Below are 13886 nucleotides of genomic sequence, written 5' to 3'. Positions count from 1 at the left end.
CTCCACAGAGGACCAAGCCTCAACACGGGAACCTTCATGGAACAAGCTTAAGACATCTCCCTACCATAGCAGTTTCCGGTCCGCTTTACGTTGATGTGTGTAAAAAGACAAGTTCACTTTGGTTTAAAAAGACAGTGTGTACAGTTTCCCAAAAATCACCGACTTTATCGTTGATGGAATGTGTGATTAGAAGTGGCATGCCAGCCACTGCACACACCAGGTCAGAGGACAACTCTCCTACTCAGTTCTCTCCTGCCACCTTGTGGGATCTGGATGGAAGTCAGGTCACCAGGCCTGCACATAAGCAGAGCCCTATCTGCTGAACCACGTGGCCAGCCTTTTCCCTGGTGGTTTAATGAGGTATGCAAGCATGTAATTTGGAAGCTGCTGCTCCAAACCATATTTTGCTGCAGGCTTTCTGAAGGGTTTGGCTTATCAGTCCCCGTGGCCTGCAGAGAGACACCCCCACCTCTCAGAGCCTCTGGGGTCCTTGCCATGCTGCTTAGCACACAACTCCTGAGCTGTGTACCTGACCTCCATGCTTCTCTCCAGGGACCCCCCTAATGGAGGAGTCCGGCCTTCCCTCTGGCAGTTCTTCTCTCACAGGGAGTAATCCTGGGTCCCGGAGTACAACATTCTCACCCCCTCACCCCGTGGATCCAGCATCCTCAAGCAACTGCTTTATCATGACGTTTTCTGGTGTATGCCTTGAGTGTGTAGAGAGACATTTGTAGGGAAGATGTTTGAGCATGTTCCATATCCATCGTGGGGGTGAACTGGAGGACATACATAGTTTAGAAGCACCCAGAGCTTTTCATAAAGGGGAAATTTCCTTTCAGATTTTACCACCAGGCAAGGTTGTATTGTGTGGACTGTGGGTTAGCTTTAGTTTGAGGATCTATATATCTGTAACCATTGCTCACTGATGTCTGGAAATTGCTAATTCATTCATCCACACACATACATAGGCTGCCCTGAAATGAAGCAATATATGTAACACACTCCAAAGTCAAACACAAAGAAATTGTCAACTCTCATGTTTCCATTGAACTTGTTTGGCACCATAGGTTGATATTAACCAAACTCAAGGAGACTGATATATAAGCTGGAAGTTTGTATTATTAATTATGATGAAAAATATACCTATCAGGTAGACCCAGGATAGTGGCATTGACATATTTAGTGAGTGCGGAACAGTGACAAAGAGCAAGGGAAACACACTAACTCTGCAACCTGACAGCCACGTGACAGCCAGGCAGGTCAGTTTGAATCTTCCCCTGTGAGTAGAGGGACCATCAACCGCCATTGCTCCTGTGAGCAGATTCCATATAGCTTCCGCTGCCTCCAGGAGTCAAGTCTACTTGTCTGTTCATATGCAGTGCCTGGGGAGGCACAGAACTTCCTGTGCTCCCAAAGGTGTCCTTCCTGCACCAACACTGAGGAACCAGTGGAAAGGGACAGCTCCAGGCACGGCCACATTCTTTGCCTTTCCCCTCTGTCCGGCCTGGAATGTTCATGAGCAGTAGAAGACATCACTAGGTCTTCTCACTATGCAGCCCTGTAAGAGAAATGACCTTGAACATCTCTTTCCATACTGGAAATTTTAAATAACTTACCATGTACAGTATGAAACATAATGGAAAATGCGGATTGTGGATAGGAACACAGCTAATGCAGATGGACCATCTACATCAGTAGACAGACCCCTTATTTGAAGGTCTGCTTCCAGGCCTCCGTGGATGTGTAGAGCTGCAGCTAACACTGGGGCTGGTAGTGCTGTGCCTCTGCCTTGACTTATAGGAGGTACGTATACTTGCTCTGATAATACGATACCCAACAAGTAAATGACCTACTTGTCTTTGCCTTGAATAAGTGAGCATCAATAGCATATTTTTACTGAACTGACACCCTGAAGCACTCCTGTGGTACCAACCACAATCACTGTTAATCAAGCATTTAAAATCAAGTTTCAAAAGATAGTATATAATTTAGAGCCCATTTGCAAAAACTACATGAAGCAATCCATCCAGTTTCTTGCCCTTATTGGAAAACTTTCAACTTAATCAGTGTGGATGCTGGGTCTTTGCAACTGGGGTTTGCTCGCTTCTTGTATATGTAATTAGGATCTTTTCAGTTTCCAGTAACAGAAGCCTCAACTCGGGGTTGGCTGTAACAATAAAGAATTTGTGTAAGGCAAATGGCTCAGCAGGTAAAGGCTTTTTTCCAACAAGTCTCCAGGACCTCAGTTTAATCTGTGGGTCCCACATGGTAGACCTCCATAAACATCCTGTGGCACTAACACACACACACACACACACACACACACACACACACACACACACACAGAGAGAGAGAGAGAGAGAGAGAGAGAGAGAAATACACGTAATCAAAAAGCCTGGAAAAGGACATTAACAGCCTCATGTAAATAGAAGCTCAAAGCGGACTATGGTTGCTGAAGCAGGGCAACCATGTTTTTTATTATAATGTTTGTCTTCAGAATTTTGCACATGTATACATGAAATGTGATTAGACCCACCCCTCATTCCCCCCTCCAACCTTCCCAATATCTCCCCATCTTCCCCCCAGGTTCCTCATGTCCTCGTTTTTGTTCCTCTGACCCACTGAGTCCAGCTAGTACTGCTGACACAGGCATTGGTGTGGGGCATCCGCTGGGGCACGGGGGAACCGACCAATGACCACACCCTCCAAGAGTAGTGATTCTCCTTCCCCAGCAGTGCTCTCCGGCCAATGACATCTCTGTAAGGGGTGGGGTCTGCTGAGACCTTTGAGACCTGCCTGAACTTCATAAAAATCTTCAAGCCAACATGGGCTGGGTAGTGTTTCCCTGCTTCAAAATCATCATCATCATCATCATCATCATCATCATCATCATCATCATCCTCGTCATCATCATCATTATTATTATTGTGGGTTTTTTTTGAGACAGGATTTCTCTGGGTAGCCCTGGCTGTCCTGGAACTTGATTTCTACACCAGGCTGGCCTAGAACTCAGATCTGCCTGTCCCTGCCTCCAAGTGCTGGGATTAAAGGCGTGGCACCACCACACAGCTTATTTTATTTCATTGTTGTGTGTATGTGCGTTTTGTTTTTATGGATGCCTGTATAACACAGGCACATTTCAAGACTGCAGAGTCCAGAAGATGGCACTGTAACTCCTCTGGAACTGGAGTTACAGATGGTTGTGAGCCACCACATGGGTGCTAGGAATCAAACCCAGGTCCTCTGAAAAAACAGCCAGTGCTTTAAACCATGAAAACATCACTGCATACCCTCAAAACTCTTTTAAAAGGTAGTTTAAAGCAAATATTTAAAAATTGAATGATCTAGTGATTTCATATGTCTTTGAAAACTGCAGACTTCAGTTTTTGTTATGAAATGAATATGAATACTCAATGCTGCCAGTATAACCTAAGAATAAAAAAGCTGAACAAATGGAAAATGAACAAACACAAACATGAACAACTAAGACAATATGCCTCCTCCAGAAACCAGTCACTGTTGTATGATATTTTGTGTTCTGACAGATTAAGCTTGTCTGGAGACCAGAGGGAGGACCCAGCCACTAGTTAACCATAGAGGCCAGGCAGTGGTGGCTCAGTCCTTTAATCCTAGCCCTTGGGAGGCTCATGCTTTTGATCCCAGCACTTGGGAAGCTCACACCTTTAATCCCAGCACATTTGGGAGGTGGAGCCAGGAATATAAGGCAGGTGGAGACAGGATTTCCGGCCTCTTTCCATCTGAGGATCTAAAGAGGTAAGAAGTCACTAGTGGCTGCTCCTTTGCTTCTCTGATCTTTGAGGTTATTACCCTGATATTTGACTCCTGGTTTTTATTGATAAGACTAATTAGGATCATGCTTCAAGTCACCCTATTGCAATAGGCCCTGAGAAAAGCAATTTATCTGAAGCACAAGACAAGGACTTCAAAAAAGCAATTATGAATATGTTCAAGGGCCTTGAAGAGGATGAGAATAAATCCCTTAATGAAGTTTATGAAAAAACAAACAGTTGAATGAAATATGAAAACAATTCAACATGTGAAAGTAGAATTTAACAAAGGAATAGAATCACAAAAGAAAATCCAAACTGACTGGGTGGTGGTGGTGCATGCCTTTAATCCCAGCTCTTGGGAGGCAGATGGATCTTTGTAAATTCGAAGCCAGCCTGGTTTACAAAGTGAGTTCCAAGACAGCCAGGGCTACCCAGAGAGACACCTTGGCTCAACCCCCCCCCCAAAAAAAACCCCTCAAATAAAACCAGAAATAAAACACTTAGAATTTAGAATGTCGAATAAAAACCTCAAAAGTAAGTGCTATCAATAGATTAAAGGAAATGGAAGAAAGAATCTCAGGAAGCGAAGACAAGACAGAAGAAATAAATAACCCAGTCAAAGAAAATGGTAATTTTTTTTAAAATCCAGGCACAAAACGAACAGGTAAATTAGGACATTATGAAAAGACCAAGGGGTTGGGGATTTAGCTCAGTGGTAGAGCACTTGCCTAGCAAGCCCAAGGCCCTGGGTTCGATCCTCAACTCCAAAAAAAAAAAAAAAGAAAAAGAAAAGATCAAACCTATAAATAATAGGTATATAGGAAGGAAAGGAAACTCAGGTCAAAGGCACAGAAAATATTTTTTAAACAAAATCATAGAAGAAAATTTCCCCAATCTTAAAAAAAAAGAAATGCCTATCAGGCACAAGAAGCATACAGAACACCAAATACATAGGAGTAGAAAACAAATTCTTCATGACACTAACAGAAAAATAAATGTACAGACCAAAGAAAAGACATTAAAAGCTTGGAAACAGACCAAGTCACATATAAAGGCAGGCCTATTAGAAACACCTGACTTTTCAATGGGGATTCTGAAAGACGGAAGGGATTGGATGGTAGGGAGGTAGGATGGATGTGGGAGGGTTTGGGGGAAGGGAAGAACAAAATATATTATATAAAAACTTTAATAATAATTTTAAAAAGAAAGTAGATATTAAGTATTCAAATTATACACACCCAGGTAACTAGTTGAGGGGAGAGATGTGCTAGTTAGCTTGGTTGCAGCACCCATTTCACAGTATATACATATATCAAAACATCATGTTGTACATCTTGAATAATTTAATTTTAGCAGCCGTGCCCCCAATAAAGCTGAAAAGTAGGCAGAAAGATCGTGGAGTCATATAAGTTGCTAATGTCTATTACCAACCCCATTACAAATCGATGTGTCATTGATACCTAAGAAAGGAGGGAAAATAGAACCAAAAGTGTTCAATTAAAACCACAAAAGTATAAAAACTACAGGAAAAGTAACGAAAAACCAGAGCAACAACAGAGACGGTAACCCTTACAGTGGACAGTGTATTATCTAAGCACACTGGTGATGATTCGGATACACAGTTGACAGACAGACTCAGAAAGAAAACAACCACCCCAACTACATGGTGTCTATAAGAAATCTACTTTAAATGTGCAGACCCCTACCGAAGACAAGAAGAGTGATGGAGAAGACAGACATGCTGATGCCAGCCGTGAGAATGCTGAACAGTGATGTTAACTTCAGGCAGGAGACTGCAAAGCACGGGAAATTCTTAGAGGTAAAGAGGTCGTTTCAGAATCCCAACTAACAGGGTAATTCTTCAAAGGTACACAACAATCTCTGTTGTGTGTGTGGTTAACAACAGAACATCAATATATGTGAGCAAATCTGAGTTTTTAAAAGTGAGGCCCAAATGAATATATTATGATAGTCAGAGAATTCATTTCCAGTAGGTAGAGAATCGGCTAAGACAGTTAAACTCAAGAGCTGTCAATACCTGACATCCATTACCCCTCATCCAACAGCAGAGTCTACATTCTTCCACAACCTGCATGAAATTGTCACCAAACAGAGGACGTTCTGGACCAGGACATGCAGCTGGTAACTTTAAAGAGAGGAAAATCATACAGATAATACTCTCAGATCAACACAAGCTAGAGACCAGTGACAGAAATTATTAGTAAGCACCAAAATGCTTAATGATTAAACATGGCATTTCTAAATATCACAGATGGGTGAAGAAATAACAAATTTAAAAATACTCAGAACTAATAAAAAATGCTGCAATTATGTGGGAGTTTATGGCACTGAACAAATATGTTAGAAAAAATCTAAAACCAACTGTCTATGTTTCCATCTTAGGACCTGGACAAAGGAGGGCTAACTAAACACAAAGCAGACCACAGCAAAGGAGTACTCAGCATCAGAGCAGAAGGGGCAAGGAAGTGGATCAGTGGTAGAACACTCGGCTGGCACTCATAAGGCACTGGGTTCAATTCCTACGTGGAAAACAATCAAACAAGTAAATTCTAGAGCAGAGGAGAGTGACATCACAAACAGGAAATGAAAAGAGAAGATGGAGTCAATGATAATAAAAGATGCTTCTTTGAAATGATCAACAAAATTGGTTGACTCATTAAGAGACATGGTAGATGTAGTTAATATCAGAATTGAAAGAAGGGGCATCACTAAAGATCCTCTGAATATTAAAATTATTTGAAAAGAGGTGGCTCCTCTCGTCAGAAGACCATACCCACATCAATTTTGTATGTATATGACATTTTCTTAAGCAGCCTGGGCTACATAGTGAATTCTAGGCCAACCCAAGCTGCAGTATCATATTCTGTCAGGCACCCTCTCCACTATTTCTAGTAGTCTAAGGTGGAGTCATCCTTGTGGATTCCTGGGAAATTTCCCAGCACCCTGTTTCTCCCTATTCCCATGATGTCTCCCTCTATCTCTTTCCTTGCTCTCCCACTCCATCCCTGTTCCCTTATGTTCTCATCTCCCATTCCCTAACCTCCATTGCCCCCCTCACCCCCAGTTTACTCATGGAGATCTCATCTATTTCCCCTTCCCAGGGTGATCCATGCGTCCCTCTTGTTAGCTAGCTTCTCTGGAGCTGTGGATTGTAGTCTGGTTATCCCTTGCTTTACTTCTAGTATCCACTTATGAGTGAGTACATATCATGTTTGTCCAGAGCCCTCATCCAGTAACTGACAGAAGCAGATGCAGAGATCCACAGCCAAGGACCAGACCATGCTCCAGGAGTCCAGTTGAAGAGAGAGAAGAGGGATTCTATGAGCAGGAGGCATCAAGATCATGATGGGAAAACTTACAGAGACAACCAAACCAAACTAGGAGGAGCTCATGAACTGTGGACCAATAGCTGTGGAGTCTCCATGGGACTGTACTAGGCCCTCTGCATGGGCAAGACAGTAGTGTAGCTTGACCTGCTTAAGCGGCCCCCTGGCAGTGGGATCCATCCCTGGTGCATGAGCAGGCTTTTTGGAGCCCAGTGCCTATGGTGGAACACCTTACACAGCCTTAGTGCAGGGAGAGGGGCTGGACCTACCTCAACTGAAGGTACCAGGCTCTCTCTCCTGACTCCCCATGGGAAGCCTTGCCTTGGAAGAGGTGGGAATGAGGGGTGGGTTGGGAGAGAAGGCTGGAGGGCAAGAGGAGGGAGGAGAGGAGGATCTGTGGTTGGTATGTAAAATTAATAGAAAATTTCTTAATAACTAAAAAAGAAGAAAAAAATTATATGACTACTGAAAAAATTTTTTCAATAAAATGTAAGAATGAGTGAACATAGATAAAGCTAAGGTACTTATTAAAGTGAAATTATTTTGCTTATCTTATTTTTAATGTTCAAAGAATCCCAATCAAGCTTTTTAAAATTATGTAAATGTATTGGATAATTAGCATTTTAAGAAACAATGTTACTATAAAAATTTTCTTAATTTTAAACATCTCACAAATATAACAAAATTAATTTTCTATTCAATATTAAATACACTTTTAAATATAAGCTTTTTCTTATTATCCTGCCGACAAGGATCATTCCTCTAAAGGTATGTTTTTCATGGTTGTTGAATGGTTGCTAGTAGCAACCATAGATGTCTGTCTCCCTGTTCACCTCTGATATGAGGCTAACTTCCTCAAGCTCTGACCTTCTTACTAAGGGGTAGGAGAGAACATTTCCAGGTGCTTCTCAGGAACCTTTCTTTTCTGCTTTATCTACATATGGATGATCTAGTCTTAAACCCACCGCTGGCAAGAATGACGGAACCAAAGCCAACTGGGAGGATTTCCTGAGGCTTGCATATGTGTGTGGGGTTAGGGATGCATATCTAACAAAATCAGAAAGTGGATGCTGGGAGGCTACACAACCCGCACATGCACTATTTTCTACATATTGTTACTAAATTCTACTCACTTTTTGAAAGTAGAAATGTATGAGTTGACTTATGAATTTTATAAAATGGTTGTTGTATTTCCATTGTCATCTCCCCTTAAGACTTGCTTCATCTCAACAAATAAGCTATTAGAGTGTTGCTGTTGTCTGTTAATGATATGATTTGACTCAGTTGTGACTAGGGCATATTCTTCATGCTTTCATTAATTCTGTATGTGTTTGATGATAACAGGTATGTCCCTCACATGCTCAGAGGAAAGCATGCTCAGCTTCAGTAGGTAACCGTGCAGTTATTTACAGGTTGTTTACGTTGTTAACGTCTTTTACCCGTTGTTAGAAAGGATCATTTAAGTTACAAACTCTTACTACATTCACCTTTTTACTGAGTCAATTTTCGGTTCTGTGTTTCTGGTTGTATCATTTGATGTACATAATTCTACTACTGTCTTCTTGAGCTTGGAGCATTCTATACCATTACATAATGTGCCTTTTCTTCCTGGCATTTTGTTTGTTCTGAAGACTACTCACCCTGCAGGAATACCACCATTCTAGCTTGCTTTAGACATACCTTTATATGAAAGCTATTCTGATCTTTCACTGTTAACCCATTAACATACCATATATTTTAAGCAAGTTTCTTAGGGTGGTGTTGGTTGGGTCATTTGCTGAAGATGCTTCCTTTTCTCCAGCTTATGTTTGTGGCATCGTTGTCAAATATTACAAGGCTGAAATTATGCATACTCATGTTTGAGCCTTTGACTTTATTCTGTTGGTCTACATGATGCTTTTTGTGTCAATATATTATTTTTTATTACTGAGGCTCTGTAATTTATCTTAAGATCTGGAATAGTAATCCCTCCAGCATTGGTTTTATTGTTGTTGTTGTTGTTTTGGTTTTGGGTTAGTGTTGTTTTTTGCTTAGGACTGTTTCATCTGTATGGGGATCAGTTTCAACTTTTGTGGTTCCATATGAATTTTAAGATGGGTTTGTCTATTTCTATGATGAATGATATAGAAATTTTGATTGGGATCTCATTGAATCTATAAGTAATTTTGATAAAATGGTCATTTTCACATTGTTAATTTGACTAACGCATGAGCCTAGGATGTCTTTCCATTTTTTACTGTCTTTTTCTACATTCATCAGTGATTTGAAATGTTCATTATGGAGGCCCTTCACTTCCTTCATTAGGTTTGTTCCTGGATATTTTATTTTCTTTGAGACAATTGTGAATGGGAGTATGTCTGTGATCTCCCTTCACTGTACTTTTATTGTTGGTGTGTAGAAAAGCTATTGATTTGTGCAAGTTGAATCTGTATCCTGCCACATTTCTGAATTTGTTTAGCATTTCAACGGGTTTTCTGGGAGAATTTTGGGGATCTCTAATGTATCATGTTATCTGCAAATAGGGATAGTATGACTTCTTTTCCTATTTATATCCTTTTAATTTCCTTCTCTTGCCTTATTGCTGCAGGTAGGACTTAAAGCACAATATTGAAAAGGAGTGGAGATGGTGGACATCCCTGTCTCATTCCTAACATGGGTGGGATTGCCTTGAGCTTTTTCCATTTAGGGTAATGTTGGCTGTGGCTTTCTTGTACATAATTTTTTATCATGTTGAGGTATGTTCCCTCTTGCTCTTCATCCTCTAGAACTTTTATCATGGAGGTCTGTTGGATTTTGTCAAAGGCTTTTTCTGCATCTATTGAGATGATCATGTTTTAAAGTTCATTTATGTGATTTATTAAATTGTCTTGTATGTGTAATGTGTAAAACCATCTCTGCACTTCAGAGATAAAGCCTACTTGGTCATGGTGTGTAATAATTTTGGTGTATTCTGTTTGCAAGTATTTTATTGAGCATTTTTGAGTCTATGCTCACCAGGGATGTTGGCTTGTAGTTTTGTTGTTGTTGTGCCTTTATATGGTTTGGGTATTAGTGTGATACTGGCTTTGTAGAGAGAGTTTGAGAGCGTTCCTGCTCCTTCCTGCCTTCTTTCCTTTCTTTCTTTTTTTATAGCTTAAGAAGGAATGGTTGTACATCTTCTTTGAAAGCCTGGTAGAACCCACCTGGCCCTGAATTTCTTTCTTTCTTTCTTTTTTTTTTTTTTTTGAGACAGGGTTTCTCTGTGTAGCTTTGCACCTTTCCTGGAATTCGCTTTGGAGACCAGGCTGGCCTCGAACTCACAGGGATCTGCTTACCCCTACCTCCCAAGTGCTGGGATTAAAGGTGTGCGCCACCACTGCCCAGCAAAGGCTTTTTTTTTATTATTACTGTTTCAATCCCCTTATTTGTTATGGGTCTGTTTAGGTTGTTGAATCTTCCAGTTTAATTTTGATGACTTGGATGAATCTAGAAATTCATTCATTTCTTTTAGATTTCCAGCTTAATGGAGTACAGGATTTTAAAATATTACCTAAAATATTCTGAATTTCTTTGGTGTTTGTTATAATGTTTCCTTGTTCATTCCTGATTCTGTTAGTTTGGATCCTCTCTTTCTCTTGGTTATTTGGGCCAAGGGTCTGTCAGTCTTTTTATCTTCTCAAAGCACTATCTCATAGATTCATTGTTTGTTTGTTTGCTTTGCTTTTGTATTGTTTCATTTCTATTTCACCAATTTCCACTGTTTGGATTTGGTTTGCTCTTGTGTTTCCAACTTCTTGAGTCACATTATTAAGCCATCTATTTGAGCTCTTTCTGAATTTTAATGTATGCACTTAGATAGAGCTACTGCCCTCCTAGGACTGCTTTCAACATGGCCCAGAGGTCTTGTCGTGTCGTGTTTTCATCTTCCTGTAGCTCCAGGACACTTTGTATTTCTTTCTTGCCTTTTCTCTTTGGCTCATTCACCATTTAGTAATGAGTTGTTTAATATTTAAGAGTTTGCATGCTTACTAGAGGCTTGTTTGCTGTCAATCTTATTACATTGTGATCAGATAGCATACAGGAGTGATTTTAATCTCTGAATTTATAAAGAATTGTGTCCCAGGATGTGGTCTATTTTAGAAAAACTTCCCTGTGCTGCTGAGTAGAATGTGTATTCTTTGGTATTCAGGTAGAACATTCTGTAGATATCCGTGAAGTCCTTTTGATATATGTCAATTAATTCTGATATTTCTGTTTATTTTTTTTGTCCAGATGATCTGTCTATTGGAGAAAGTGGAGTATTGAAATCACCTACTATTAATGGATTGATGTTAATTTGTGTCCTTAAATCCAGTAGTACTTAAGAAAAAATTATATCAGGCATTCAAATTTGGTGCATATAGATTTAGGATAGTCATGTCCTCTTGGTTAACTGTTCCCTTGATTAGAATGAAGTTTCCTTCTTTATCTCTTCTGATTAGTTTTTATTTTGAAGTCTATTTTGTCAGATATTAGGTTAATATGCCCTGCTTGCTTCCTGGTCCCATTTAATTAGAGTGCTTTTGTCTATCCTTTTACTCTGAGGCAGAGCCTACCTTTAAAACTAAGAGGTGTTTTGTTTTGTTTGTAAGATTTTGTTTCTTGATCCACCCAGTCAGCCTGTATCTTTCTATTGGAGAATTGTGGCCATTGATATTTAAAGCTATTATTGAAGCATGTGTGTTAACTGTGGTCACTGTGTTGACTTTTTGTGTTCTGTTCTCAGTGCTACTTTGTGTTTTAATAATTATGGTTTCATATTCTTTCCACAGTCTCTCTGCTATGCTATATTTCTTTCCCTCTCTTCAGACTGAAATATTGTTTCCTGTATTTTCTTTAGGTTTGGTGTGTTGGATATCAATTTTTTTTAAGGCAGTTTATAGTATGGAAAGTTTTTTCTCCTTCAATTTGGCAGATAGTTTTGCTGAGTATATTAGTCCAGGTTGGGATGCACTGCTCTGGGCTCTCTGGCTTTCAGAGTTTCCATTGAGGAATCATCTGTTATTCTGTTGAGTTTTTCTTTAGATGTGACTTGTGTTTTTTTTTTTTTTTTCTTGAAGTTCTCAATACACTTTCTGTTATGTATACTTAATGTTTTACCTATGCTATACTGTGGGGGACCTTCTTGTCTTATGTATTTGGTGCTCTGTATGCTTTTTGTATCTATATGGGTGTGTCATTTTTTTTAGCTTTTGGGACGTTTTCTTTTTCTTCTATGATCTTGTTGAAGACCTGGTCTATGACTTAAGGTTGTTTTCTCTTGTCTATGCCTGTATTTCAAAGGTTTGGTTATTCATGGTGTCCCATTTCCTGTGTGCTCTTTCCCTGTTTGTTTGTAAAGTCCTCATATTCCTTGTTTATTTTGTCCTTATCTTCTATCTTCTGCTTGATTCACTCGTCTTATGTGGCTTTCCTTTGCATATTTTAGTTAAGTTATTGGGTTTTCACTTCCATGTTCATTTCAACTTGAGTCTGATGGGGGAATGTCTCTCTGTATGCTGTGAATGTGTTGCTCTGATTGGTTGATAAATAAAATGCTGATTGGCCAGTAGCCAGGCAGGAAGTATAGGCAGGATAAGCAGACAAGGAGAATTCAGGGAAGAGTAAAGCTGAGTCAGGAGACGCCAGCCTGCTGTCCAGAGAGCAGCATGTAATGGCACACAGGTAAAGCCACTGAACACATGGCAACATATAGATTAACAAAAATGAGCTGAGTTTAAGTGTAAGAGGTAGTGAGTGGTAGGCCAGAGCTAATGGCCGAGCAGTTTTAATTAATATAAGCCTCTGTGTGTTTACTTGGGTCTGAGCGGCTGCAGACCGGGCAGGACACAGAAAAACTTTAAGCTACATGATTGTTCTTCAATGATTCCATTTCCTTGTTGGATTCTATTCTCAAGTCCTGGATTATCTTTATCATTCTTATCAGCCCTGTGTTTGTGTTTTCTTGAGCATCACTCAGGTTTTTATTTTCCTTAAGTTCTTTCTCTTTAATTTTGTGTCTTCTTTAAACTCCTTAAAATATTTGATGAAGTTTATGATTGTTCTTTTAAATTGTATCTTTTGTTTGTTGTTTGTTTGTTTTTGAGACAGGGTTTCTTGATGTAGTTTTGGTGCCTGTCCTGGATCTCACTCTGCAGACCAGGCTGGCCTCAAATTCACAGAGATCCACCTGGCTCTGCCTCCCAAGTGCTGGGATTAAAGGTGTGCACCACTGCCACCCAGCTTAAATTGTATCTTTAGTTTATCTAGGGAATTCTCATTGGCATGCATTTCTACAGAACTGGCAGGCTGTGAAGAGAAGATATCAGCTGGATCTTTCATATTGTTGGTATTTTTTGCAATGGGATCTGGACATGTGAATTTTTTTCTTTTTTTTGGTTAGTTGTAAATCTGATATGGACACAGCAGGTTGAGGAAGAAGAGATCGTGTTGGGGGTGGTTTGCCCTAGAGATTAGAAGTGGGTTAAAAAGGTCAGGTGGACCAAGGAGACTGGGGTAATGTACAGGATATGCTTCCTTGTCCAAGACAAGGGTGTGGGGAGGTAGATCTGGCTAGGTGCAAAGGTTGGATGTAATGTGGGAGGGTCTTTGAGTTGGGAGATAGGTAGGAGGGTCCTAGCAGAAGCTTAGAGATCAATTGCAGGGCAGGCAGAGGAGGTCTGTCTAAGCTGGGGCAATTGATGCAGGACCTGGGCTGGATCTTGGGTAGAAGGTATGAATAAGGAGGAAG

Source organism: Onychomys torridus, chromosome 1 (genome assembly GCF_903995425.1).
Source record: "Onychomys torridus chromosome 1, mOncTor1.1, whole genome shotgun sequence".
NCBI classification, from domain to species: domain Eukaryota; kingdom Metazoa; phylum Chordata; class Mammalia; order Rodentia; family Cricetidae; genus Onychomys; species Onychomys torridus.
Note: the sequence above shows the minus strand (reverse complement) of the source record.